General features: G+C 44.4%; 1 protein-coding gene across 8 annotated transcripts in view; it reads left to right on the top strand.

Moving 5' to 3' along the window:
- The window catches only part of FAM107B (family with sequence similarity 107 member B), a 254,279-nt gene that overhangs the window by 156,460 nt on the left and 70,083 nt on the right, over positions 1–27,736 (top strand). Inside the window, exons 1-3 of one of the 8 annotated variants that reach the window (XM_058431599.1) lie at positions 12,135–12,280; positions 13,079–13,205; positions 13,700–13,885. The exons of 1 other annotated variant lie outside the window; for it this stretch is intronic. The gene's annotated coding sequence lies outside the window, so the exon portion shown is untranslated. Of the gene's footprint in view, positions 1–4,032; positions 4,056–12,134; positions 12,281–12,656; positions 12,785–13,078; positions 13,206–13,264; positions 13,886–27,736 lie in introns of those variants that run through there. 6 more of the 8 variants (XM_058431611.1, XM_058431602.1, XM_058431631.1 and 3 more) reach the window with 6 other exon arrangements.

Consider the following 27,736-nt stretch of genomic DNA (forward strand, 5'->3'; position numbering starts at 1 on the left):
CCAACAAACATGCAACGTGCACTTAGTTCAGCTTTATCAAAATTTTCAATAAAGATAGTTCAGTAATCCACAAGCAGGTCAATATTATTATTATTATTTTTAAAAACCACTGTCCTGGCCGGGCGCGGTGGCTCACGCCTGTAATCCCAGCACTTTGGGAGGCCGAGGCGGGCGGATCATGAGGTCAGGAGATGGAGACCATCCTGGCTAACACGGTGAAACCCCGTCTCTACTAAAAATCCAAAAAATTAGCCGGGTGAGGTGTCGGGCGCCTGTAGTCCCAGATACGCGGAAGGCTGAGGCGGGAGAATGGCGTGAACCTGGCGGGGGAGCCTGCAGTGAGCCGAGATCGCGCCACTGCACTCCAGCCTGGGTGAAAGAGCAAGACTCCTTCTCAAAAAAAAAAAAAAAAAAGAAAAAACCACTGTCCTTAAGGCTCTTTATTTAACATAGCAGGGACATATCCAACCTCTTTTAGAAAGTTTTAAAATAATTGTTACAAAATGTTTGAAGGAATAAACTATTAAGAGAAGTTTCTGTGATTATTTTATACAATTGGGAAGTATGCCTAAGCAATTCCATCATATTTATTTTTAATTTAATTTGATAAATATCTGTCTAGCTCTGATTGTGAAGTATTTATTGTGCTAGGCACTAAAAAAGATGAAAACATTGATTCCTGCCTGCCTTTAAGGTTGACAAGGTAATTAGGGAACACGTACAAAAAATTATTACATAGGACAAATAAGAAGTTTGTTAGCTTCTCGAGTGTAGAATGGTGCTTTTTATTTAACTTACTCTGTTCCCAAATCTAGCTCACTCCTTTTCACACGGAGATACTTAATAAGTAATTTATAAATGCTAAGTGCTATTAAAAATTAAAGAAGCCCTTGGTCTAGGTTACAAAAGTTAAGGAAGGCCTCGTGGCAGACCTAAGATTTGAACAGAAACTTAATGCATGGGCAAAACTTGGATCTGCTAACAGAGGGGAGGAAGAGCATTTCTGCTAGAGGGAACATCATGAATGAAGGTTGGGAGGTGGCAGTGAGTGTATTTATGCCTCACAGGAAACTTGGCTAGAGGAGATTCACTTCAGCGAGGCCTAGGCTTAATGTCCAGAAGACCAAAAGGTATCCATTAATTCTCTCCCTGCAAGATCATTCCTATCAGCTTACAGAAAGTTATTCGTTTCTGCCTTTTTTTTTTTTTTTGAGATGGTGTCTCACTTTGTTACCCAGGCTGGAGTGCAGTGGCATGATCTTGGCTCACTGCAACCTTCACCTCCTGGGTTCAAGTGATCCTCCTGCCTCAGCCTCCCAGGCAGCTGGGACTACAGGCACATCCCACCATGCCCAGCTAATTTTTATATTTTTAGTAGAGATGAGTTTTCTCTATATTGGCCAGGCTGGTCTTGAACTCCTGACCTCAAGTGATCCACCCACCTCGGCCTCCCAAAGTGCTAGGATTACAGGCGTGAACCACCACACCCAGCAGTTTCTGCCATTTTTAAAAACAAGCAAAACAATGAAACAAAACCTTTCTTGGCCCTGGATTCCCCTCCATCTACTACCCTTGACAAAGCTGCCTATACTAGCTGCCTCCAATTCCTCTATTCCCATTATGTCTTGAAGCCATTCCAGCCAGGTCTTCATCCCTGCTGCTCCCTGAGTGATTCTTGGGTTGGTAAACAGTCCCTATCTCATGCAACCTGGTAGCAGCGTTTCACAAAGGTGCCCATCACATCCTCTCCTGCTTGAAACCCTGGTCTCACTTGGTTTCCAGGTTTCATTCATAGCTCCCTTTGGTCCCATTCACTTTCACTGGCCATTCCTTCTCTGTCTCTCTCTCTCTTTTTTTTTTTTTTTTTGAGACAGAGGCTTGCTTGCTGTGTCACCCAGGCTGGAGTGCAATGGCACAATCTTGGCTCACTGCAACCTCTGCCTCCTGGGTTCAAGCAGTTCTCCTGTCTCAGTCTCCCGAGTAGCTGGGATTACAGGCATGCGCCACCACGCCTGGCTAATTTTTGTATTTTTAGTAGAGACTAGGTTTCACCATGTTGGTCAGGCTGATCTTGAACTCCTGACCTCAGGTGATCCACCTGCCTCAGCCTCCCAAAGTGCTGGGATTACAGGCGTGAGCCACTGCACCTGGCTCCTTCTCTGTCTCTTTTGCCAGTTCCCAGCAGCTCCCCGATCACTAAATGCCAGAGCACCCTGGGCACAGGCCTCAGTTTCTCCCTTGGTGGCGAATGCAGTCTCCTGGCTTTCAGTATCACACACACACTGATGGCTTCTGATCATGCTCAGAGCCTCTGAGAGCCCAAAGGACCTCATGTGATCTGTGACCCTCACAGGACAACAACTGTTTAGTGGGAAAGAAAGAAGCAACTTCAAATTTTATTTATTTATTGAGATGGAGTCTCACTCTGACGCCCAGGCTGGAATGCAGTAGCGCGATCTTGGCTCACTGCAACCTCTGCCTCCCACGTTCAAGTGATTCTTCTGTATCAGCCTCCCGAGTAGCTGGGACTACAGGTGCCTGCCACCACTCCTGACTAATTTTTGTATTTTTAGTAGAGATAGGGTTTCACCATGTTGCCCAGGCTGGTCTCGAACTCCTGACCTCATGTGATCTGCTCACCTCGGCCTCCCAAAGTGCTTGGATTACAGGTGTGCGCCACCGCCCCCAGCTGACTTTGAATTTTAATAAGGGAAAAGCCAGTTGTCTGGCTTTGAGGGGAAAGCGTTGCACAATTTGTTTTACTAGATTAGCCTAGCTGATGTGGCCTGTTTGTGAGATGACTTGAGTCATAGTGTATACTTGTGTGGGGCAGACGGAAGGAGAGCAGTATTAGTGGATATGCACTCTGAGGATTGTGTGTCTGTGGGTCAGGCAGAATTTGATAGAGATGGAGAGGAAAATGTAGATTTGAGAGAAATGATAGAGAAAGCAATGTCTTGCTTTTGTCACCGAAGTAGATGTAGGATGTAAATGAGGAAATTAAGATTATCTTGAAGTTCGTGCAGTGAAAAACCTGTCAGGGTTAATAAGGGGGCATAGGGGTAAGTAAGGAAGTTCCGAGTAGAAAGAGAAGTTCTGCTTTTCATTAGTCACATGGATAAACTGTCTTTTAAAAGACTGTGAATCTCTCCAATCAAGCTAAGAATGGTCATGAGCAAATCATTCTTAAAATCAATTTCCATACCACTAGGTTTCTCCTGTTCTATGATAAAATTTTAACTGCCAATTCAATTCATTGAAAGTTTATGGGCTCGGTGCAGTGGCTCACACCTGTAATCCTAGCACTTTGGGACGCCGAGGCGGGCAGATCACTTGAGGTCAGGAGTTCGAGACCAGCTTGGCCAACATGGTGAAACTTCGTCTCTCCTAAAAATACAAAAATTAACCGGCCATGGTGGTGCACCCTTGTAATCCTAGCTGCTCGGGGGGCTGAGGCAGGAGAATTGCTTGAACCTGGGAGGTGGAGGTTGCACTGAGCTGAGATTGCACCACTGCACTCTACCTTGAGCGACAGACTGAGACTCTGTCTCAAATAAATAAATAAAATTAAAAAAAGAAAGTTTACCTATTTCATCCTGAGTCACTTTGTAGCGACTTGTATTTTTCTAGGAATTTTTATTTCATCTGCATTTCCAGACAAAGTTGCTCATCGTGTTTTTGTATGCTGTTTTTAGTTTTGGGATATCTACAATTATGTCTCCATTTTTATTCCTAATCTTTTTTACTTGTTCTTTCTCCGTGTGTCTTTGTCTCTCAGACTGTCTGTCACTTATCATTTTGGACAAAGGTCTGTTATTTTCTTTGGTCTGTCAAAGACAAGGAGAGTTCTATCTATCTTTGTATTTCTTTATTTTGTCCTTGTAATTATTTGTGTATGAAATGATACAAATGATAGCAAATGGCTGAAGCAATTGTTGCAGAGAGAAATGAGCTGAGAAAAGCAGGTGCCTGTCAAAGTACAGTTTCCTGCAATGTGTGTTAGCTGTGGACTTAGAAAAAGGAGGCCACCAGAACAAGCTGGAATCTTGGACAGGGTAAGTAAGGAAGGACAGGGCAGGTTGTTCTGAGTGCTGATGGCAACTGAGAGATGAACAAGGAGAATTGCAAAACCTTTCCAGAAACTGCTCTCAGCTGCCCAAGGACTCTGTCCTTCCATCATGCATTCATTCTCTCTTTTTCCTTATAAAGTTCCAACTTTTATTAAATTAACATTATTCAGCTAACACTAACATTAGTTAGAATTTTAGTTCATGTTAAATTTGGTGGAACAAATAGAAGAATGTTATTACTTGAAGAGCAGTTTTAAAAGTCCAGTAATCATTAGCAGTTCAAATGTGTGGGTCACACACTTCTGTGAGCAGAGTTAATAAGCAAACCTTCTCTGGCACGATTTAACATTAGCTGCAGTTCGAACTTTACTTCTAAGGTTGGAGTGGATCACACAGCTCCCTCTTCCAGATAAGCCTGGGGAGCAAAACAACTAAAGCTGGAACTTTTTATATAAATAATGACTTATGTATATAACATGTATATATATTTATACTCATATACACACACATACACATATACACACATAAGTAAGGACATATAAATGTTTTATATGTATGAGGATATAAATATATACATATATGTATTTGGTGGCTGAGAGTGACTCCCAGGTAATAATTAGCAAGGAAAAATTTATACATATATATTTTTATACATATTTTTTAAATGAATGAGCTTAGAAGAGGACCTTGAGCTCCAGATGACATGAACTATGAGCCCTGCCAAGATCTTGATTTTGATTTTGGGAGGCCTTCAGCAGAGAATGCAGCCATGCCATCTCTGGACTACAGAAATAACTACGAATTCATTTACTGTTAAGTCCAGAGGAAACTGAAGCTTTGGATAAGTTTCTTATCCAAGGTCACCAGGCAGATCTCTTTAGTCCTAGCCTAGCCTTCCTTCCATTCTTCCATGAACTTATTTTATTGCAATTAATAGAAGTTAGGTGAATATATATATATATATATAACTGGCATTCAACTAGTTATTAATAATATAAGCATTCCAAGGGGTACTTCCTGCTAACGGAAATGTCTGTATCCAGAGCAAATATCAGAAAGAAGAAAAAAAAGTTGGAGCAAATTGTAGAATATTCACAGAAATTTGGCCATTTGTATTGTATGTTAGTTATTTGAATTAGGAAATTTACAGAAATTATCTTCATATTGCTTAATTGCAGAGATGGTTTGTTTACCCATTAGTGTCTACCATTAAGGTACCTTAATATTTTTGACAAGATGAGTGCTTAAGGATTTTGTTCCCCCTCTCTTTGCTATTTAGAGATTTTAGTTTTAATACACAGGAAGACTCTCAGGAAATCCTTTTTTCTGGTTTTGGATTCATGTAAAGAAAATAAAACGTAAAATGCAGATCTTTGCATCATTCAGCAGTCGTTTATGTGAGTAACAGCTGTTTCTCTTGATCCTTCGTGATGTACAAGTTAGAACCACCATTTCATAGAGTCTCTTTGATTTTAAAATTGTGAACAATGAAAAGCAAGTGTTCTTTAAAAACGAAATTAAGTGTTTTAGGCAATATATATATTAAATGTTTGGAAAATAAAACTCTCCTGAATTTTTAAACTCTCTAGAATTGGCAAAGTACTCAGTTACGTTATGAAGTACAGCTCTGTTTTGGAGCTTGCAAAACGCTTTTGTAGCGGATAACTACTGCAGGGGACAATACTCATCTTTACTGTTGGTGCTATTAGCATATTTAATCAAGTAATTCCATTCCTGTGCTCACAAATGCTCATGCACAGAGGCTCTTTTAATCAAACAGCTTATCATCTGGTTTCTAGCATATTCTTTCAGATTTGGGCATATCATTTTGATCCTTCCTAAGTACTATTAATTTAAAAAGGTATGCATGTGCTATATTTGCTTGGCAAACCACACAACATTTCCGAAAAATTTTCCACAAATGAGTTCTCTAAGTCTCTTTATTGAAAAGCATTATCTTCCTGGGTTATGGAACATTACATTAATATCATACAACAATGGTGCAAACCAGTTAAGCAAAATAAAGGAAATTCTGTTATATTTACATGATTATGCTATTTAAATGATAAAATTAGGATGCCATATTCTTTTTTTTTTTTTTTTTGAGATGGAGTCTTGCTCTGTTGTCCAGGCTGGAGTGCAGTGGTGTGATTTCTTCTTGGCTCACTGCAAGCTCTGCCTCCCAGGTTCACGCCATTCTCCTGCCTCAGCCTCCCGAATAGCTGGGACTACAAGTGCCCGTCACCACGCCTGGCTAATTTTTTGTATTTTTAGTAGAGACGGCGTTTCACCGTGTTAGCCAGGATGATCTCAATCTCCTGACCTCGTGATCCACCTGCCTCGGCCTCCCAAACTGCTGGAATTACAGGCGTGAGCCACCACGCCTGGCCTAGATGCCATGTTCTTAACTTTGTTTTCCTTTCCCTATTTTTTTCAGTATTCAGGTCATCAAGGTTCAATGAAGACTTGGTAACTGCTGAACCATGTGGGAGCTCAGTTATTACTCAATGAGAATTCCTTCTTAGGCCTGGTTCCTAGTTTACTGCTGAGCTCTGCATGTGATACCTCTCCAAGGTCTCCACCTTCTGCCTGCCCTCACATTCCCTGTTTCTATTAAAGAGCATCTGTCTGTTTGCCTATCCTTCCATCTATCATAGAATTCTAAGATAGCCTCCACAATTCCTGGCCTCTGATATACACACATCTTCTCCAGTTATTCAGTCATACCCTAATCTAGGTATTGCTGTGATGGGATTTTGCAGATGTAAGGAAGGTCTCGAGTCAGTTACCTGTCAAGATAGGAAGATGATCTGGGTGTGCCTGACCTAATCACATGAGCACTTTAAATCTGAGTCTAGAGTCCAATATGGTCGAGTCAGAGATTGGAAGCATAGAAGAATTTGTTGAGACACTGCTGACTGGAAGATGGGGAGGGCCACGTGATGAGGTTTCTGGGCAGCCTTTAGCCTTTAGCAGCTGAGAGTAGCTCTCAGCTGACAACCAGCAAAGAAACTGGGTCCTCAGTCCTATAACCACAAAGAACTGAATTCTGCCAGTAATCTGAATGACCTTAGAAGAGGACCTTGAGCTCCAGACAAGATGAACTATGAGCCCTGCCAAGATCTTGATTTTGGCTTTGGGAGGCCTTCAGCATAGACCCCAGTCATGCCATTTCCGGACTAAAAAAAGGATGAGTCAATATATGGGTGTTATAAGCCACTACATCTATGGTAAGATGTTATGCAGCAATAGATATCTAAAACACTGATTTAGAACCCAATCCACCTTAGTTGCATTATAGTCCCAAAGCCTTTGTTCTTTTTTCTTTCCCTCATCTTTTTCTTATTGAAACCAAAAACAAATAACCAGGAATTAACTATTTTCTTTGACCTATCAGTTGAGGCCATGAGGCCAATACCAATGTATTGCATCTGTCTTTGTGGGTTTTATGCGGAATACCCAAGTGCTTTTGTCTTATCATCAGAAAGATTTCCCTTGAGACTATTGTTAGCACCTGTTACTTTGCCCTCCATTCTGTAGTTCCTCATGTCTGATTCAGAAGAAGATTATTTGCTAGGATGGCCACAAGAATTCCTCCTCTCCTAGTACTGCACTGAAGCCCTGTTGCAATATGACTACTGCTTCCACCATCAAGGGGGGTCTCTTTCTCCAAATCTTGGATTTGGGCTGACCTTGTGACATTTTTAATGGTAGAATGTAGCAGAATTCTATCATTCTTCTAGACCTATAATGCTAGAGCTCCAGGGGCCTTACCACTTCCTCGGTCACCCTCCTGGACCGGGCTGTTGTGTGAGGAAGTCCTATCTAGCCTGCTGAGAGGCCATACAAGAGGATCTGAGATGCCTGAGCTGACAGCTGCCATCAACTTCTGGACTTTGAGACCACTCAGGGCAAGCCAGTCCCTGGCCAACCTCCCAGTTGACTGCAAACGCATGACAGAGCCAAGCTAATGCCACATGGGGCAGAAATAAGATATCCCAGCTGAGCCTTGTCCAAATTGCCAACCCACAGAATTGTGAGCAAAGCATGTGTTCTTATTTTGAGCCACTAAAGTTTTGAGGCGATGTGATAGATAATTGACATAGAATGAGAGAGCGTGGCTTAAAAATAGGATTTTAAAATTAAGATTTTATTGCTTTTTGAATGGATTACGATTCAAATGTCCACGTACACAGTGCAAAATTTAAGATACAAAAGAGTATACATGTCAAAACAAATTTCTCTCCTCGAGGGCATTGTTAAGTTTTTCTCATCTCTTTGGAACTCTTCGGCATGGTGGCTTGGGTGTAAAGTAACACTTTTAAGATTATGCATGAGCAAAATGACCAAAGTAGAAGATAAAAAAGCAACACGTCTTATTCCAAATTGATTTGCTTTGTATCATTTTACGTCCCCAAATAGTCACTTCTGCTTTGTTCAATTTTCCTTAGGGATGAATTTGCAAGGTCCCCAGATGTTCAAGCTAAAGGATGAGGTCATAGTGGAGTATATGGGTGACGCTGTAGGTTGCTGCTCTGAAATGGAAAATTATTATGTATGTTTTCCAGTAATGCAAGATCAGAGAATCTATCACCAGTGATGGGTTAAATGACTCAGAAACCATTCAGCAGAGTGTTACCTTTGTATTGTAAGGGAAATCAGTATTTGTATTGAAAACAAATCAGTAAAGACCCTTTAAGCCACCTGGTAAACTGTGTCAGCCCCAGAACAAAATCTTAAATACCACCCAGCAGGCTATTTAGGCCACTAGTTCCCTTGACTTTTTCCAGAGTCCTGTCTACATTCAGAATGTGAAATCTACAGTATATCAGACTCAGGCTGAGGGTCCGGTGTTGCCCGTTATAACCCTGGGAAGTACCAGGCTTATTCATTCAACAAACATCTATCACACACACAGTGATATGTTGCAGACACTGTGGTGGATGGTATGGATACAAATGGAAATATCACCATGGCTCATAACCTTTAAGTTTTTATTTCCTGGGATCCACCCACAGTGGCTCCAGGGGTCCCAAACCAAATTGGATACTTGATCTTACCTGTATTAAAATCCCACTAAGATTCCCTACGGATGTGAGATATTCAGCCCAAAAGAGCGGATTTAGCATATTGATATTGGCCTCCTGTCTTTTATATTAATTAATAAATTCAAAGTAAATATTTGCTCTTATTTGTTTTTGGTTTAAAAGAAATTATGGTACCTGGTGCAAAAGATAGCATCGTGACTTTGAGCCTGTAGGCATTTTTACCCCAGAGTATGGAACGAGGCTTTGTTTCTATTTCTCTCACGGGGCAGACAGGGAAAAGACTGCGGTCACTTATCACATTCAGACACTCTGCCTGTGGCCTTGCATCTCAGATGTTCATCCAGGCTACTTTGTATGGAGAAGTCAGGCTCACTGCTGGGATGGGGTTTAGAATCTTGAATCCAATGCATCTTTGGTTAGAATCTCGAATCCAATGCATGCTTCTCCTATTCATCTGATGGGGCTGCCATAACAGAATACCACAGACTGAGTGGCTTAAACAAGACATTTCATTTTCCCCCAGTTCTGAAGGCTGGAAGTCCAAGATCAAGATGGCAGCAGGGTTCGTTTCTGGTGAGGTCTCTCTTTCTGGCTTGTAGTTGGTAGCCTTTTCATTGTGTCTTCATGTGGCCTCTTCTCTGTGTTTGGGCAGAGAAAGACAGAGTGGGGAAAGGGACAGTGGGGAAGGAGGGAGGGAGAGAGGAAGAGAGAAGGAAGGAGGGATCTGGTGTCTCTGCCTTCTTATATAAGGCCACCAGACCTATGAGCGTAGGGTCACACCCTTATGACCTCATTTAACCTTAATTACCTCCCTATAGGTCCTGTCTCCAAATACAGTCACATTGGAGGTTAGGGCTTCAACATATGAATTATAGGGGTACGTGGCACACAGTTTAGTCCATAACACTTCCCATATGCCAGATATTACATTAGGCAAGTGAGTATAAAGATATGTATATATGTCAAGCACAAACTCTGGGCTCACAGAGGCACATATTTATGATACAGTGCAATAATGGCAAGACCATGTCGGGTATGGGAGGGGCAGAAAAGATCCATTTAGTGTGAGCAGGTCAGGAAAGGCTTTCCAGAGAAGACTGATTCTCAGAGAGGAGAGGAGCTCTTGAGGATTGGTGAAGGTCTGCTAGGCAGAGGGGAAGCCCGTGGAAGAGCATGACAAGGCCATATATTCATTATTTCATCTAGTCTTCACCACAGAGCAGGGCCACTTAGCAAATACAGCACTCTGCTGAGTGGGGCCTTGGATGTTTGCTGGGGAGCTTCGACTTGATCATGTAGCAGGAAGCAGGCACCCACTAAAGTGTTTCAAGCAGAGGAGGAAACTGAGCATCTTGCACCTGGAAAGTTCACTTGCACCCCAGAAAGTTGAGAGGAAAAGCATGTGTTAGATCAGAGGCTGGGGCCAGTTAGGAAACCCCTGCCACCATATTGTGACTGAGCCGAAAGGCAACAGTGGCAGTGCCAGCAGAGGGGGAGGGAGATAGCCAGGAATTGTGCACACTGCACAGGCCTTGGAGTTGATGCCAATGTGGGGAGGGAGGGAGGGAGTTTAGGCTGGATCCTAGGTTTTGGTTTGGTGACTGGCGGAGCCATTGTCAAGAACAGAAACACAACTCAAGGACGGGAGAGAAGGAAGAATCATAGGAAACACCATGTATAAAGTTCACGGAATTCAGCTTCCTGAGCTGGGAAGGAGTTTCTTTAAGTTCTCTGGCAGCGACTCCACCCCTCAGTGGCTTCCAGGGACCCAGGGATGGCCAGACCCTTACTTGGCTGGCAGGCTGTGGCTTAGAGCATGGTAGGTATCTTTGGAATAAGTAACTTGTTTACCAAAATCCATAACTGATGTGACTTTGCAGTATGACTATGACCCAAACTGTCTTAGTCAGAAAAATTTCCCCATAAATAAGCCCTTAGTCATCTGCTGCCAAGACAGTTAAAAAGCTTTTGATCTAAAATCCACGAACCTGTTGTCCTTTTTGCTACGCTGAAACAGATACTGTTTCAGTTCCTGATTTTGTACCTGCTGTGATTCAAGTAGATGGTAATCTCAGAGCCTTAGGGTTGGCCAGAGAAGCACTTGTAAGAGAGCTGAAGAAAAGATCAGAGAGCAAAGAAGACGCAGAATAAACCCTTTCTTTCTTGCATATTTAAATTTCCAATTACCCTTTGATGAAGGGAGGGGAGGAAAATGGGTGAATCCCCAGGTCACTGGGTTTTGGGTCCTGGCTTGACCGTAAATTTGTACAATTACAACAAATGTCTCCTTTTCCTCCCTGATTCAGTTTGCGTTTTCTTCCAAGAGGAATTAGCAGGATTTCTATGGGGACGGCCTCTGAGCATCGCAGACTTGCCGGGGAAACGGAGCCCGGACACCCAGGAGCCAGATGCTCTTGGATACTTTGTGTGTGAGAGAGAATAAGAGACAGAGAGATGGGGGGTGAGGACAGAGAGAGAGAGAGAGAGAGAGAGAATGAAAGAATGAGACGGGAGAGAGAAAGAATGAGAGAAAGAGAATGAGAATGAGGGAGAGAATGAGAGACAATGAGAGAGAAAGAGATTAAGGGAGAGAGAAGAGATAAAAGAAGAGAGAATGTGTGTGTGTGAGAGACAGAGAGACAGAGAGGTAGAGGGAGAGAGCGAGGGAACGAGGGAGTGAGAAAAAAGGAGAGTGAGCGCCCCGGAGCTTTGTGGCTGTGACCCACGCGGCCGCCTTCCCACTTTTCCGGTCATCCGGGGCCGCCGCGCTTCCCCTCCAGCTCTCGCTCCCACCGAGTCCCCGAGGCCGAGCGCTGCAGCCCCGGCTGGCGCCCCTCCCGGCGCGGATGCCCGGCCTTTCTGGATCTCCGCCCGACGCGCGCGAGCCGTGGAAGGAAGGCGGGGGCGGGGCTGCCGGGGCGGGGCGCGTCGGGGGCGTGGCCTTGCAGCTCCGCCCCGCCCCGCCCCTCCGCTTAATTCGGACGCGCGGGGCCGCGGGGAGCAAGAGCCGCTCTGAGCCGGACTGGCTTGCGGGCCGGGCCGCTGCCGCCGGAGCCGCCCTCTCGCCGCCTCGGGTCGCCGCCGAGCAGTCGGGTCGCTGGGCGCCGCCGCGGGCGCCCGCAGCGAGCTGGGAGGGAGCCGCGCGCCTTTGTGCGCACCGAGGTAGGTTCGCCTCCCGCACTTACTTTCCACACAAAGACTAGGGGCGCGGGGAGGCGGGCGGCGGCCCGGCCCGACCCCGGCCCCGGGGACCCTCTCGGCTGGCGGCCGGGCGGTTGGGGGGTCCCCGTGCGCGGGAGGGCAGCGGGCGTGCGGGGACCACGGGTCACCCCGTGCGGCGCCCGGGAGGTGCCGGGGCTCAGGGCGGCCACGCGGCGGGGCCGGGCGGGGGGCGCCGCGGAGGCGGGGGCCGCTGCGGGGAAGGGGCCCAGCGGCCACCCGGCTCATTGTTGCCTCCTCGGCGCTGCCGCGGGGGGGCCCTACCCGGCGCGGTGTGTGCTGCCTGGCCGTATGCGCCGTATGCCCGCCCTCGGCGCCCCTCGCCCCGCGGCGCCCGGCGTGGAGCGGGTCGCGCCCGGACGCCAGCCCCCGCCCGGCTGACAAAGCCGGGGCCGGGGAGGTTTGCCCCGCGCCGAAGGTGGCCGTGACACTGACTCCAGTCTGCAAGTAACTTTTCCTCTTTTGCCTCTTCTCTTTCTCCACTGTTCCAGTGAACCCAGCATATGGGGTGGTGTAACACACACAAGGAATCCTAATTGAATGTGGGTTCCATAATTTCCCCCAGGCATCTTTAGGTCCCTTGGAGGTGGCACTGATGCGTATGGCCAAGTGTTAGTGTTGTGTAGGGGATGGTGTCCACCACTTGTGAAATCTGCAAGAGGAATTAGGTTGAGAGGGTAAATTGCAGATTTCATTCTCTGCTGCAAGGTACCAAGCCTGCTTCCTTCCTTCCTCCCAAAGATTTTAGGCAATGACAGCGGAGCAAAGTTACTTGATAAGATGGGTGCGATTTTGAGGGGTCATAAAGAAAAACGGAATGAGGCCTGTTCGACTTAACATTCTTAAACTTGCGATTTCTTGCTATCAGGTACGTCGGTTTTCTCCTCCAGCCACGTTTTCCTAACATCACTTTGGAAATTCTATCTATCCAAGTGGCTTTAAGTTGAAATAGTGTCTGGGCTGCCTGTCCAGAGAAGATTTCTTAGCGCCGCTGGTTTCCGGTTTAAAACTTTTCATTAGAAAATTTTATATATTAATTAAAAAATTGAAAATATATAGAAAAAAACCACTCATATGCTCACCACACAAACACACCCTAAGGATGAAGGCATCTTTGCTTAATTTATGCCTTGGCAAGCAGCCATAGTGTGTTTGTGTGTGTGTGTGTGTGTGTGTGTGTGTGTAATAGAGAAAGAGGAAAAGAGAGAGGGAGAGAAAGAGGGTGGGGTGGTAAATGAGAGCATTACCGACCAGCCACATCAGCCTAAAATAAATTTAATCATGATAATTCTACAATATTGGTATGCCACTTACATCCAACATTAATACGGACAAGTTGTTTTGAAATATATTTTCTTATAGGTTTGCAAATAACCACCTGTACAGAAGGGAGAAGAAAGATACAGGAAAAACAATGTAAATTTCCACTTTATTTGGAAGAATGGGCTGACAAAAAAGTTTCACGGACTATATTTTTGAATTCAGGAGTCATTTGGGATTGACTTTTGTCTTTAAATGAAATCTTTCAGCTTTGAAAATATTTTAAAGGTAACATTGTGTTCTGAGATTCATGAGAAATATGTGATGGAAAGGAATTCTTGTTTGTGGAACAAGGAATAGCAGTGATTGTACAACCGGGTGCATGCTGGCTTCTTAAACACCTTGCACTGAGAAAGTAAAATAAGGGTTTTCCTGAGAGTCGTGAGTTGTGTTGAGTGTGTATGTTCTTTTAAAATAAAATCGTTCTTTAGCCACAGATTTGGCCACTGGAAGCTTTTGTCATTACACACTTTTATTTTCCTCTTGTAACATTTTTGGACTTTTGAATTCTCTAATATGCAAAATAGAGGTCTTTGAGACAACCGTTTAGAAGTAGGTTGATCATTAGGATGATGCAATACATTTTGAAGTTAGAAGAATTTACAAGAAGGAAGTTGTGGCTGTGTCCACTCAGGTGCATTTTTGTTGCAGTTCCTAACACTCGGGACGCTTTAATCTGCACGCACGCTCAGGGGAGCATTGCGGTGTAGTAGTGGCCTGTGAGTGAATGAGTCATGCATGCAGTGTGCTCTGATGATCGGCATTCCTTCAGGAGTCGTGATGCCTTTCTCTCTGCAAAAGTCAAACGAAGCTCCAATAGGAAATGTCACAATCTCCTACCCCAGGGGACTGGAGATCCCCTTCCTTGGATGGTTAAAAATGGACTTGATTTGCGCTTCTGAGAAATTGACATGTGAAATCTTGTTCCTGATGTGGGAGGATGGACGCCGTCATTCATTCATTCATTCATTCAGTCTTTCCTTTGACTCTTAATTGTTTAAAATGTCACAAGTAAAGGTGGAAAAGAGTTTTACTGATTTTCTTTGGGAATGGTGGAGGGGTAGAAGACTTCTCTCCTGATGGAAAGAGGAAAGATGAGGAATATGGCTTAATGTTATTCCTAACTTACCTTCTGCCACTTCACTCCAGAATTCTGTGTGCAAGTGTTTTAAGGAAATGAGTTGGGAGTTTGGGTAAGTGAGATCTAGATTTTGGGCATTTGTAGAAGTCCCCGGCCATCTGGGGGAGTTGTCGCTCTTCTTTCAGCCTAGAGAAGGTGGCTATGGGTGCTAGTGTGCTGTGGGGCACACTCGGGGGTGGGAAAGCTGCTGTGGAGTGGGATGTCCTCTGTGTGCATCATGGGGTCGAGTGTGGCCTTGGGATGACCTCATGAGACCTTGCTGCATTTCCTTGTATAGTTCCCTTGTCTACTCATGGCCTATTTTTACTTTTCCTTCTTGAAACAAACCATTTTTCTCCCCTTTTCCTTTCTAGTTCAAGAAGGGCTGGGCCTAATCCATCTGAAGTTTCCCTCACCCTAAGTACTTAGGAAACGTGCTGAAGAGGAATGGACAGTCTTACCCATCTCATATCCCTGATTCCGGTACCCCATCAGTGAAAGAAATAAAGATTATTTGGCAAGCTGGATTAAATTGCCATTTAGTCATGGTGCATGGACAAGGGGCTATTTTAAGGTTGATGGGGAGGCTTTGCTTGTCATTTACCCTCCATTCACCAGACATTTAGTGTCTGTCATGTGCCAGGCACTGGGTTTACTGCTGTAAACAAGACTACAAGGCAGGTGAGGAAGATACTTAAGAACTGGGCTGGGTACAGTGGCTCGTGCCTGTAATCCCAGTGCTTTGGGAGGCTGAAGCAGGAGGACCGCTTGAGGCCAGGAGTTTGAGACCAGCCTGGGCAACATAGTGACCCTCATCTCTACAAAAAATTAGCTGGGTGTGGCAGCGCGCCCCTGTGGTTGAAGCTACTCGGGGGGCTGAGGCAGGTGGATTGCTTGTGACCAAGAGTTTGAGACCAGGCTGGGCAACATAGTGACCCGCATCTCTACAACACATTTTTAAAAATTAGCTGGGAGTGGTGGTGCGTGCCTGTAGTCCCAGCTACCCTGGAGGCTGAAGCAGGAGGATCACTTGAGCCCAGGAGTTCGAGGCTGCAGTGAGCTGTGAGCTCGCCAGTACACTCCAGTCTGGGTGACAGAGTGAGAGCCTGTCGCTAAAAAATACACATACATAAAAAAGAATTATACAGAATTACACAAAAATTATTTAATTACAGTTAAGAGCTGGGAAGGGAAAGCAGTGCTTGGTGAATTAAGGTATCTCAGAAAGAATGATGTCAATGCCAGTGAAGGTGGGGGTTGGGTTTCTGATGGTGGAAATGTCAGGGTGGGTGGGTGCGGCAGGCCATGGAGCTGCATGGGGATTTGCCCAGCGCCCATCAGTTCAGAGCTTGCTGGTAGGGGCTTAGCTGAACAGATGAGGTGGACTCTTCAGTTCTGTCTGGAATTTGGCTGTGGGGTTCCGACACTTTGTCATTTGGGATTGAAGGTGGATCAGGAAACCGTATGGTTCTGTCCCAGTGTCCTTGCTGAAGGTAAACCTCGTGGCCAGTAGCCCTGGGAAGCCGGTTTTGGTAGGACGTGGTGTCCTGAGCTGGCCTGGATTCCAGGAGTGAGGACTTGTATCATGCAAACGGCACCCGACTACAGCGCTCCCCACCAGAGGTTTTGTTGCAAATGAAAAGATAAGGAATTTGTGGGGAAAGAGTGAGAAGACTTATTTAAGAACGTTATTTGGACTCAGATGAGCTGTAGGAAGGAAAATAGGGCGAGAGATGCAGAAAAAGGAGGTAATGTTGCTTTGACACCAGGTGAACTCTTGACTTTGGGACTGACTTTTTGTTTTTAAGTGAAAATAAATCTTTCAGCTTTAAAAATATTTAAAGAGTAAAATTGAGTTCTGAGATTCACGAGATGTATGTGATGGAAAAGAGTTTTTTTTTGTAGAACAAGGAATAGCAGTGATCCCACAGCAGGGTACATGCTGGCACTGAGAAAGAAGGGCTTCCCCACGAGGAGTGAGTTGCGTTGAGTGTGTGTGTTCTGTGGAAATAGAAATCATTATTCAGCCGCAGATTCTACATTCTTTTATATTCCCTGATCAAAGATGTTTTACCAAAGATGTGAGTTAAGCATATCTTTTTTAAAAAAACTGTAGAGATGAGGTCTCACTATGTTGCCCTGGCTGATCTCAAACTCCTGGGCTCAAGTGATCCTCCTGCCTTGGCCTCCCAAAGTGCTGGGATTATAGACATGAGCCCCCAGGCCTAGCCTACCAAGGATGTGAGTTAAGCACACGTTAATAGTCCTAAAACAGGCCCTGTGGTCTGTAGTGGTGTTGGGGGTGTGTGTAAGTCACATGGTTTGGTGACAGTAATGTTTCCTCCACACAGCAACGTCTTGGGGTTCCTGCTGTGGCAGAGAGACTGGGGTGTAAGAAGAGCACCCCCTTAGAGGCTGTGAGAGGGCAGGGGACCCTCTGGGCTGCTCAGCAGGCCTCTTCCTGGTGGGGCTGCTGAAGTCCTTAGCAATCAGGAGACTTAGAAGTCTTGAAGTGGGGGGACACCGAGCACCAGCAACCCTCAGGTTATGTATGTGTGGTCAAGTCTCCCGTAGAAACAAGGTAGAAAAAATGCAGGTTGCAGACTGGCTCTTCCGACCATGGCAGGTTTAGATGCATGTGGTTAGAGGGTTTTGCCTCCTCATTCTCTCTCTGCTTTCTGTTGTCAGTGCTGACTTGAATTGTGCTGGAACATCTCCAGGTGACAGCCCTGCCTGGCCACAGCCTGGCCAGAGGAGTGGAGTTGCTGAACGGAGCAAGGTGCTTAATGTGGTATAGGGGAAAGGTGCGGAGCTGTGAGCCTGGCCTGTCAGGGTGAGGATCCAGGCCCCAGCTCTTTGACCTCCAGCAAGTCCCATAACCCCTTTGAGCTCTAGTGTTCTCATCTGTGAGGCTGCCTGGGTTATATGCACCTCCCACGCATGGTGGGGACATGTGGTCCCTGAGATTTGGCAAATGAGGGGTGTTTATGCTGTTATGCTAGTGCCCACAACCTTTCAAAAAATGTTCTTTGCAAAATGTTACTGTGATAAGAGCACTTAACATGAGATCTACCCTCTTAACAGATTTTTAAGCGTGTGGTGTTTTATTGCTGACTACACGTGCAATGTTGTAGGGCAGCTCTCTAGAGCTTATTCCCCTTGCTGAACTGAAACCTTGGGCCCATTGATTGGTAACTCCCCATTTTCCCCCACTGCAGTCCCTGACAACCACCATTCCACTCTTCAAGTCTATGAATTTAGCTACTTAGATGCTTCATCTGAGAGGAGTCACATGGTATTTGTCCTTCTGTGCCTGGCTTCTTTCACTTGGTCCTCCAGGTTCATACATGCTGGTGCTTGTGGCAGAACTACTTCTTTTCAAAGGCTGCCTAGTATTCCATTGTATGTATATTACCACATGTCTTTACCCATTCATCTGTCCTTGATGGTTAAGTTGGTTCCACAAAACTCCTGGAAGAAAACATAGGGGAAGACGTTCAGGACACTGGTCTTGGCAGTAATTACGCGGCTGCCACGCTAAAAGCACAGGCAACAAAACCAAAACTAAACGAGATTGCATTGAACTAAAAAGCTTCTGCACAGCAAAGGAAACAGTCAACGGAGTGAAAAGGCAACCTGTGGAATGGGGAAAAATGTTGGCAAACTACATATCCAATAAGGGGTTAATATCTAAGAAGTATAAGGGATTCCCACAAATCAACAGTAAAAAAACAAAGAACCCAACTCAAAAATGGGCTAAGGACTTAGACATTTCAACTCAGAGTTTTTTTTATTATTTTATTTTTTTGAGACAGAGTCTCACTCTGTCGCCCAGGCTGGAGTGCAGTGGCACCATCTCGGCTCACTGCAACCTCCACCTCCTGGGTTCAAGCGATTCTCCTGCCTCAGCCTCCTGAGTAGCTGGGATTACAGGCATGTGCCACCACGCCCGGCTCACTTTTGTATTTTTAGTAGAGATGGGGTTTCACCATATTGGCCCGGCTGGTCTCAAACTCCTGACCTCAAACGATGCACCTGCCAATCCCCTCCCAAAGTGCTGGGATTACAGGTGTGAGCCACCGTGCCTGGCCTCAACTCAGAGTGTTAGTAACGCAGCTGGCAGTGATGTCAAGATGCGGACACAGGGACACTTGGGAGGGAGGATGAGAGCTTTGTCCCTCGTCCCCACCTGCTCCTCAGTATCTCTTCATGCCTACAGGAGAGTTTTAAAGATAACCGGGTTTTCATATTAGAAATAGCCTGTTTTATTCTATTCTTGGACATGAGTTTTGGCATTGTTCCTAAAGTGTCATAGTAAAGTGTATAGGAAAGAGGGCTGTCATACTGTGGTATAAGCTTTTCTGTGCCATTATTAATATATGAGACACAGCATACTTCGTGAAAGTTAAAATTGACGCTTTATCCAAGTTTTAAGGTGTCTGGTGAATGCTAATGAGTTTACAAAAATTGTACAGTCTCATTATGAAATCCTGCAGTATAAATAATCACAAGTGGTTTGTGAGTGTTTAATGTAGATGTATCAAAATTCCTGTGTCCTGGAGGAAGTTAAGAATGCCATTTGTGCATATGCGTATGTAGAGGGCGCTTTATGATACTCTTTCTCTTATTACTTGATTCTATTTGAAACACTGGTCAGGGTTCTCTTTCATTTTTTCTTTTCTTGGTGGATGTGCAGGGTAAAGTAGTGTATTGGAAAGAGAGAGGCCTAGACTTGAAAAACTTTCAGACTCTTAAGCCTAAGCTTGCCCTGAATGAGTATATGACTTTTGAGCATGTCATTATTTCTGTTTCCCAGCGTCGTCTTCTGTAAAACGGAAATAGTCACGCTTACCTACCTCTTAAGAGTTGTCTTAGGGTGAGATAGAGATAGAAGCCTGCATTCTTTATGCCTGCTTGTCCTTTTAGGGAATGCTCTGGAATTGGGACAGCATGTGGGCCACCCCTTAGGATAGGTGACTCTTAGAAGGTGAGAGGAGGCAGGGCATGGGGTGTGCAAGAGAATCAGCTACATCATCTTTCAGGTTCCTGCTGCGGTGGGTGAATTCTGTTATTCTGTGCCCATGGAATGGGGGGTGTCATAGAAGTCATAGGCATCAGACGTAGAGTTTGACCTGAGTGAGTCAGTTGCCCTCTTGGGGCTCGCATATTCTTACCTGTGAAATGCAGTAATAATACTGGTAATATTATTATTATAATCAATGAACAGTTCTTGATCATCTTACATGTGGCCAGGCAAGGTGTCAAGTTCTTTATGACATTTCGTCATTCATTCAGCAACTATTTAATGAATGCTGCCATATGCCAGTCACTGTTCCAGGCTCTGGGGATCGGTGGGATCACTGGCTAGGATGGTGGGTGGGACAGACAGACTCCCTGCCTGCATGGAGTTTATATGCTAGTGCATGACAGAAGGTAAATAGATACGTGGACGAGGTGATTCCCGTGGTCAGCACTGTAAAGAAAACTAAGTCAGTTCAGGGGGCTGGAGTCTGGTGGGAGAGCAGGTTGTGTTTTTATTAGGTTGAGGCCCCTCCGAGGAGGAGAATTTGAGATCTGAGTGAGGCAAGGGGATCAGCCTCACAGAAACAAGTGCAAATATCAGCCCAGTGGCTGGCAGGAGCTTGCTCTGGAAGGAATGGCCAGAGGGCCTGTGTGAGAGGAGCCAGCGGGCAGGGCAGGAAGAGAGCTGTGCTGCGGGGTCCGAGGAGGCCTGGCAGGCCACGGTGAGGACGTGGCTGATGAGGAAGCCACAGGAGAGTTCTGAGCAGGGCGTGCAGGAGATGGACCTTGTATTTTGTAAGTGTGTCCCTGTGGCTGTGGAGGGCCGTGGGGACTGTACAGGGCCAGGAATGGAAGCAGGGAGACCAGCCGGGGTGCCGCTGGTGAGATGGATTGGAGTTGATACAAGAGAGAAAGGCATTGCGGGTGACACCTGCTCTTTTGGCCTCAGCCTTTGGGTGAAAGATGGTGCCATTGATTGATATGGGGAGTCTGGTGGAGGATGAGCTTTATGATGTTCACATCAGCCTCTGGACTTAGTGTTGTTTTATTCCCATTTTACAGATGTGGAAACCAAGGGGGAGAGAAGTAAAACGTTTGCCCTAGGACCTGGCCAACAAGGTGAAACCTGTCTCTACTAAAATTACAAAAATTAGCTGGGCGTGGTGGCGCACACCTGTGGTCCCAGCTACTTGGGAGGCTGATGCAGGAGAATCGCTCCAACTCAGGAGGCGGAGGTTGCAGTGAGCTGAGCTCGAACCACTGCACTCCAGCCTGGGTGACAGAGCAAGACTCCCTCTCAAAAAAAAAAAAAAAAAAAGTTTGCCTTAGGAAGAAGCTGAGCCAGGATTAGGATCCAAGTCTGATCTATGCCCAAGCCTTGCGTTTTCAGTCATTTTTGCTGTACTCTGTAAATATCTGCATTTACTCTCATTGCCAGATTGATGCGAAAGTACCTGCAGAAACGTTTGGGAGATGCATCTGTTTTGCTTTTTACTATAGCTTTATTGCAGTATAATTTATATTCCATACAGTTCACTCATTATACGTGCACAGTTGTGTAATTTTTAGTAACTCTGTAAGGGGGGGCAGCCTGCCACCCTTACAAAGTCCAGTTTTTAGACTTTGCAGTCAGTTCCCCCTCCCTCCCCCAGCCTTAGTTAATCAGTGATCTTTTCTCTGTCTCTAGCATTTTGCCTTTGTACAGGTAGAATCACAGTGTGGCCTCTCTCTTGTGTCTGGTTTTGTTCATGTAGCATAGTGTTTCTGAGGTCCATCCATTGTTGCCTAAGACATCTGCTTTTAAGGAAGCTTCTTGGCATTTGTCATCTATCGTAAGAGATACTCTGTGCTGATGAGAAAAACATCCACTGAGATGTGCCTTAAGATGAGAATAAAAATAGCGGTGGCCAGCATTTCCTGAGCATTTGTTATATGCCAGGCACAGTTATGGCCATTATTTTCTGTGATTTCTGGAAATCAGTTTTAGAGGCACCAACCAATGCAATTCCATGAGAGGTGCCGTGATCAGTGTTTTTCAAGTGAGGAAGCCGAAGCATAGGGAGGTTAAAAGCTTGCTCAGAGTTTTAAGAGCTGGGATCAGACTTGGGCCTTCTTCTCATGCAGCTGTGTCTTTACTGCTCCTTCACACGCCCTTCACCACGTGTTTCAGGCTAGTGTCTTCGTAGCCTCACAGAGAGACTGGGATTCCAGTTGGAGAATGTATTTGCCAGTTTTTTTTTTTTTTTTTTTTGGCATGGTCTTGCTCCGTCATGCAGGCTGGAGTGTGGTGGCGCCACCATAGCTCACTGCAGCCTTGAACTCCTGGGCTAAAGGGATCTTCCCACCTCAGCCTCCTGAGTAGCTAGGACTGCAGAGCGCTTCACCACTCTAATTTTTAAATTTTATTTTTTTTAGAGTTGAAGTCTTGCTCTGTTGCCCGGTTGGTCTTGAACTCCTGGCCTCAAGCAATCCTCTTGCGTTGGCCTCCCAAAGTACGGGTGTGAGCCACCGTGTCTGGCTGAAAATTGTAGTTTTAAGGGGAATATTTGTACTGAATTTTCATTTTGGCCTTACCATATGGAGATGATAGTGTCTTAAAGTGATCCATTTGTGAAGTAGTTTTCTTAGGCATAGTGTCAGAATGGCACCAAATTAAAAACACATAATTATGTCATCAGGCAGAGCCTGTGTGTTTGAGTTGTTTTAAATGTTGTGTTTACCAGAAATGCCATTTTTGTACAGAGTGCCCCAAGGCTGTTACCCTATTAATGAATGGAATTTAATTAGGCATCATGCATTTTTCAAGATGTTTATCTAATTGTATTATATATTAATACATTTTACTCTCAAACAATTCTATATCTAAATGGTATTTTTTCCTGCCACAGTCTATATTGGAAGATTTCGTAGTTTTGTATTGCAGAGGAGTTCTTTGTGTATCACAAGAATTCTGAAATTTTGGAAAAGATTTTAAACACCTTACACACACAAGTAGCTTGGTAAGAGCTGGTTACATAATTTTAGCCATGATAAGCAATAAATTTTTTTTTTTTTTTTGAGACACTCTTATCGCCCGGCTAGAGTGCAGTGGTGTGATCTCAGCTCACTGCAACCCCCACTTCCCAGGTTCAAGCGATTCTTCTGCCTCAGCCTCCTGAGTAGCTGGGATTACAGGTGCCCGCCACCATGCCTGGCTAATTTTTTGTGTGTGTTAATTTTTATTTTTGGTAGACATGGGGTTTCACCATATTGGCCAGGCTGGTCTCGAATTCCTGGCCTCAAGTGATCCACCCACTTTGGCCTCCCAAAGTGCCACTGCGCCCGGCCAGCAGTAAACTTTTTGGAATAAGAATTAATGTTACACTGGGTTCTACCCCTGGTTTCTGGTAGAACAGTTTTTACTGGTGTCACATCTTCCTAAACTTTCTCAAATGGAATTATGGTGTCGTTAAACTTATTTTTCACGTTTAGTATGTTTTTCACTTTTAAGGATTTTTAATTATAATTTTAGTTTACTAGTTCAAAGTAGCAAGCAAAAAAGCTTTTTATGTTAGAATACCTAGTTTTAAGAATAAAATTTAAGAATTAATAATATTAAATTTTAATTTAAAAAGACTTTGTTCACATCTTTGTTAATCTCTTTATATGGTTAGGACCCCAGGGAAGTCTGCCATTTTTTAAAAGAAGATTAACCCGCAGAATGGTAGGCCTTTGAAATGAGTGAAAGAGGTCAAGCATTGTTCCATATTTGTTGGGCAATTCCAGGCAGTGCAGTGGCCAGTTAGAAATCCTCGCGACTTGAGCTAGAAGCCTGGGGGAGAGTAGGATTTGGGGGCAGAGGTAGGTACTGGAATGGTGCAGTGAAGAAGCTGTTATCTTCCATCGCCGAGGGACCCTGTTCAGCTTTAATCTGTGCCCTGGCTGGACGCTGCATGTCAGCTGCCCAGGCTACCAGTGTGCAGGGCGCAGCAGTTAGAAGCAGGCCCCAACCTGTTTCTTTTTCCATTCCAGAATCGCTTCTGACTGGCACATGCCTTGAGGAGAGGAGATATTATCTTGCAAAACTGATCCAAGTAAAACTGAAATTGCAGAGAGTAAAAATTGGGCTGTACATGTAACGCATGCACTTTATGCAAGTTATGCCTCAATTATATATTTTTAAAAAGATATACAAAAAACAAAGCCAAACCACAAAACCCCTGGGTAGAAATGCAGGAGTAGACACTGTTAAGGATGCAAAATCTAAGCCACCCCTTATGTGTTGTCTCTTTTTCTCCCCTTTCACTTCAGAGGTGCCTTGTTTTGATTCACGTGATAAAATGACTCTGGGCAGACCTGTGATTTTATGCTTTTTTATGTGAATGGCTTTCACATGAAGCCTCAGGGTTGCTACGAACCTGCTGGCAAAAATTTCCAGCAAAGGAACCTGTACATTTCCTCACTAATAGCCCCAGGAACTGCCTCTTCCTTTGCCAAACCTGAATCATCTTACCTGAGGGTTTCTTGGTCCTGAGCTGGGTGTGGCCCAGCCATTCATAGCCTAGTTTCTGTGCTGGGCCCTGACCTTTCAACTCGGGGATGGCTGGGCATGCAGTTTGGGAAATCAGATGACAAGGGATCCGGGAAGCCCAGGGATCTGTTGAACTTCCCACCTCCCCAGCATTGATTTCATCCCTTATTCACTTAAAAATGGCTTTTCTTAAGGACCAGGATTTGAACAAAGTCTGTCCAATACATTTGATGGTTATGCCTTTTAATAGCTGTATACATGTAGAACAGTTCTTCTGCCCCCACCCCTTCCCCCCATGCTATTGACTTGTTGAAGGAATCAGGTCACTTGTTCAGTAGAATGTTCCACATTCTGGGTTTGGGTGCTGGTTTTCTTTTAAACTCATCCCGCTAGTCCCTGTATTTCTGTAAACTGGAAGTTATCATGAAAGCTTGATCAGATTCATGTGCAGTGTTTTTGGCAGGATTACTTTGTTGGCATCATCTGGCTTAACGTTGCATCAGCTTAGGAAAAGGTCCGACTGTCTCACGTGTAGTGATTCTAAAACTAAGCGTTGGGGTCCTGTGGTGGTGGCAGCTTGACCCTTTCATTTCCTCATCGATCTTCTCCCAATGCCGTTAGCATTCATCGATGACTGTTGTTTGAATTAATTATGTCATTAGAGATTGTTGATTCTTCTTTCTTAATGAGATGGCAGTGAGCGTGGGATGAGATTTAAACTGACCAGGGTGTCAGGGAAAACTGACAACCTTGATACAGCTTAGGGGCATCTAAAGAATTAACAGAAAAAAGCAAAATTGGCTTGGCTCTTGCAGTTACTGTGAGCGCCTCCTGTTATTAAAGCTAATTACTGTTTGCACGGTCTTCTATGGATGTTACCATGTCAGGTTAATTTTGTTATTTAAGTCTTGAGTGGCAGCAATGTTAAATTCTGTGCATATGTGCTAACTCTCTTTTTTACGTAACTTGGGTGCCTGTTCACCTAAGTTAGGAGAGAATGACCTAGGTTTGGGGGTAGAATTCCCCGTGATGGTTCAGACCGTGATAGAGAGTATCTTTTTGAATTGTCATTTTAAATTTGCTGACTTGTAGGGAGACATTCATGCTCAGTCTTTTCTTATAAAAGATCAGTCATTGATGAGTTTAAAATAACTAGAGGAGAATGATACATCTGAAATAGTTTTGTGTTTTCTTCTGCAAACATACAGAAGAAATGGATCTTTTTTTTTTTCTTTTTTTTTGAGATGGAGTTTTGCTCTTGTTGCCCAGGCTGGAGTGCAATGGAACGATCTCAGCTCACTGCAACCTCCGCCTCCTGGGTTCAGGTGATTCTCCTGCCTCAGCCTCTCAAGTAGCTGGGACTACAGGCGTGTGCTACCACACCCAGCGAATTTTGTATTTTTTTTTTTAGTAGAGACAAGGTTTCTCCATGTTGGTCAGGCTGGTCTCGAATTTCTGACCTTGGGTGATCCGCCCACCTCACCTCCCAAAGTGCTGGGATTACAGGCATGAGCCACTGCCCCCGGCTGAGAAATGGATCTCTTAATGGCAACTCTCAACTTCATTGTTAAGAGTGTTTGGAGAGGGTAGATGCTTGCATTGGTTCCCTTAGGAAGAAATTGAGAGTTCCTTTGAAAGGAGCATGATCGTAGCGAATGAATTTAATTTATATACGCTCCATCAGCACCAGGCTGCATGGTGACGTACTACACCTGCAGTTTGATTTTGGGACAACTTCCCTACTTGAAGGCTACCACAATGGAAATACGTTGATTCTAACTATCATGGGCAAGCCTGTCTTTTCCCACAATGTGTTGTTCGAAACTCGATTGTTAAAAGGATCATTAGAAAGTAGGTTCTAGGATTCCCATAGTCACAGTCTCATTCTGAGGAGTTGTGCTGTTGACCAAACAGTTGATTTCATATAAATCATGGCTGTGACCAGTAAGTCCTAAAAGAAAGATGTGAAAACTAGAAACCTGAAAGAGTTTGAAACCATAAATGATGCTTCTGTTGTCAGAGAGGTCTTGAGCTTGGAGAAGCCATAGAAATAAAGAGGTCATCTAATCAAGATTCTTCATTTTTGATGAATAAACCAATGCTTAGATGTGTTAAATCACTTGCCCAAGACCACACAGCTAATGATTTGTAGAGTTGGAACCAAAACTCGTCCTGGAATAAGGACCATTAGTACGTAAGTGTTTCTTTTGAACATGTTAAATGCTTTTTATATGCATCATTTTTGGATCCTCACGCCAACCCTGTGATTTAGGACTGTAATTGGTTTTATTTTCTGAGGAGGATGTTGAGGCATAGAGACATTCGATATCTTGCCCAAGATCACCCAGGACTGAGATATATTCACTACGAAGAATGCACTCTTTTTTTTTTAAGTTTTTAAAATTTTTAAAATTTACTGTATGTTATGGGCTACATTTGCAGTACATGCAGGATTGTTACATAGGTATAAATGTGCCACGGTGGTTTGGCACACCCATCAACCTGTCATCTAGGTTTTAAGCCCCGCATACATTTGGTATTTGTCCTAATGCTTTCCCTCCCCTTGCCCCTCATCCCCCGAGAATGTACTCTTATTCACCCTGTGGTGTACTGCCTTCTGATTCATTCGTTCATTCGTTCATTTCTTCCTTTTTATTATTATTACTGTTTAAAATTCATTATTTCGTGTTAAAGGAATGCCTTATTCCTAACAGCCTATAAACATTGCCTTTCAAGGACTTTCCATATACTCTTAAAATCTATATTTTTAAAAACCTGCCAGTTCTAATTATTGCAGATATGGTCAGTGGAAATCACTAGCTATAATAAATGTTATTTTAATAATTGGTAATTGTGCCTGGCTTACTAGTATTTGAAAAAGTTTTCAGATTATAGATGGTTCAGGACTCTTAAAAGATGTCTAGGTAAGTTTGAACTGATAGTTTCTTTCTTTTGATAAATGTCCTGTGCCAACCCACAGCTTTAAAAGTAATTCCTTTGACCATTCTTTTAAAAAGTCACCACTTATTCTTTTTTTTTCTTTTCTTTTCTTTTTTTTTTTTTTTTTTTGAGACAGTCTTGGTGTGTCACCTAGGCTGGAGTGCAGTGGTGTTATCTTGGCTCACTGCAACCTCCTGGGCTCAAGTGATCCTCCTGCCTCAGCCTCCCAAGTAGCTGAGACCACAGGCATGCACCACCATGCCCTTCTAATTTTTGTATTTTTAGTAAGGATGGGGTTTCACCATGTTGACCAGGCTGGTCTCGAACTCCTGACCTCAAATCATCTGCCTGCTTTGGCCTCCCAAAGTGCTGAGATTACAGGCGTGAGTCACTGCGCCCAGCCTCACCACTTGTTCTTTAAATTCTTAGAAACATCATGGAGGAATCGACTTGGGATGGGTTTGGAGCCCTCATTCTCTCTCTTCTT

This window comes from Hylobates moloch, unplaced genomic scaffold (assembly GCF_009828535.3).
Source record: "Hylobates moloch isolate HMO894 unplaced genomic scaffold, HMol_V3 SCAFFOLD_2, whole genome shotgun sequence".
Taxonomy (NCBI): domain Eukaryota; kingdom Metazoa; phylum Chordata; class Mammalia; order Primates; family Hylobatidae; genus Hylobates; species Hylobates moloch.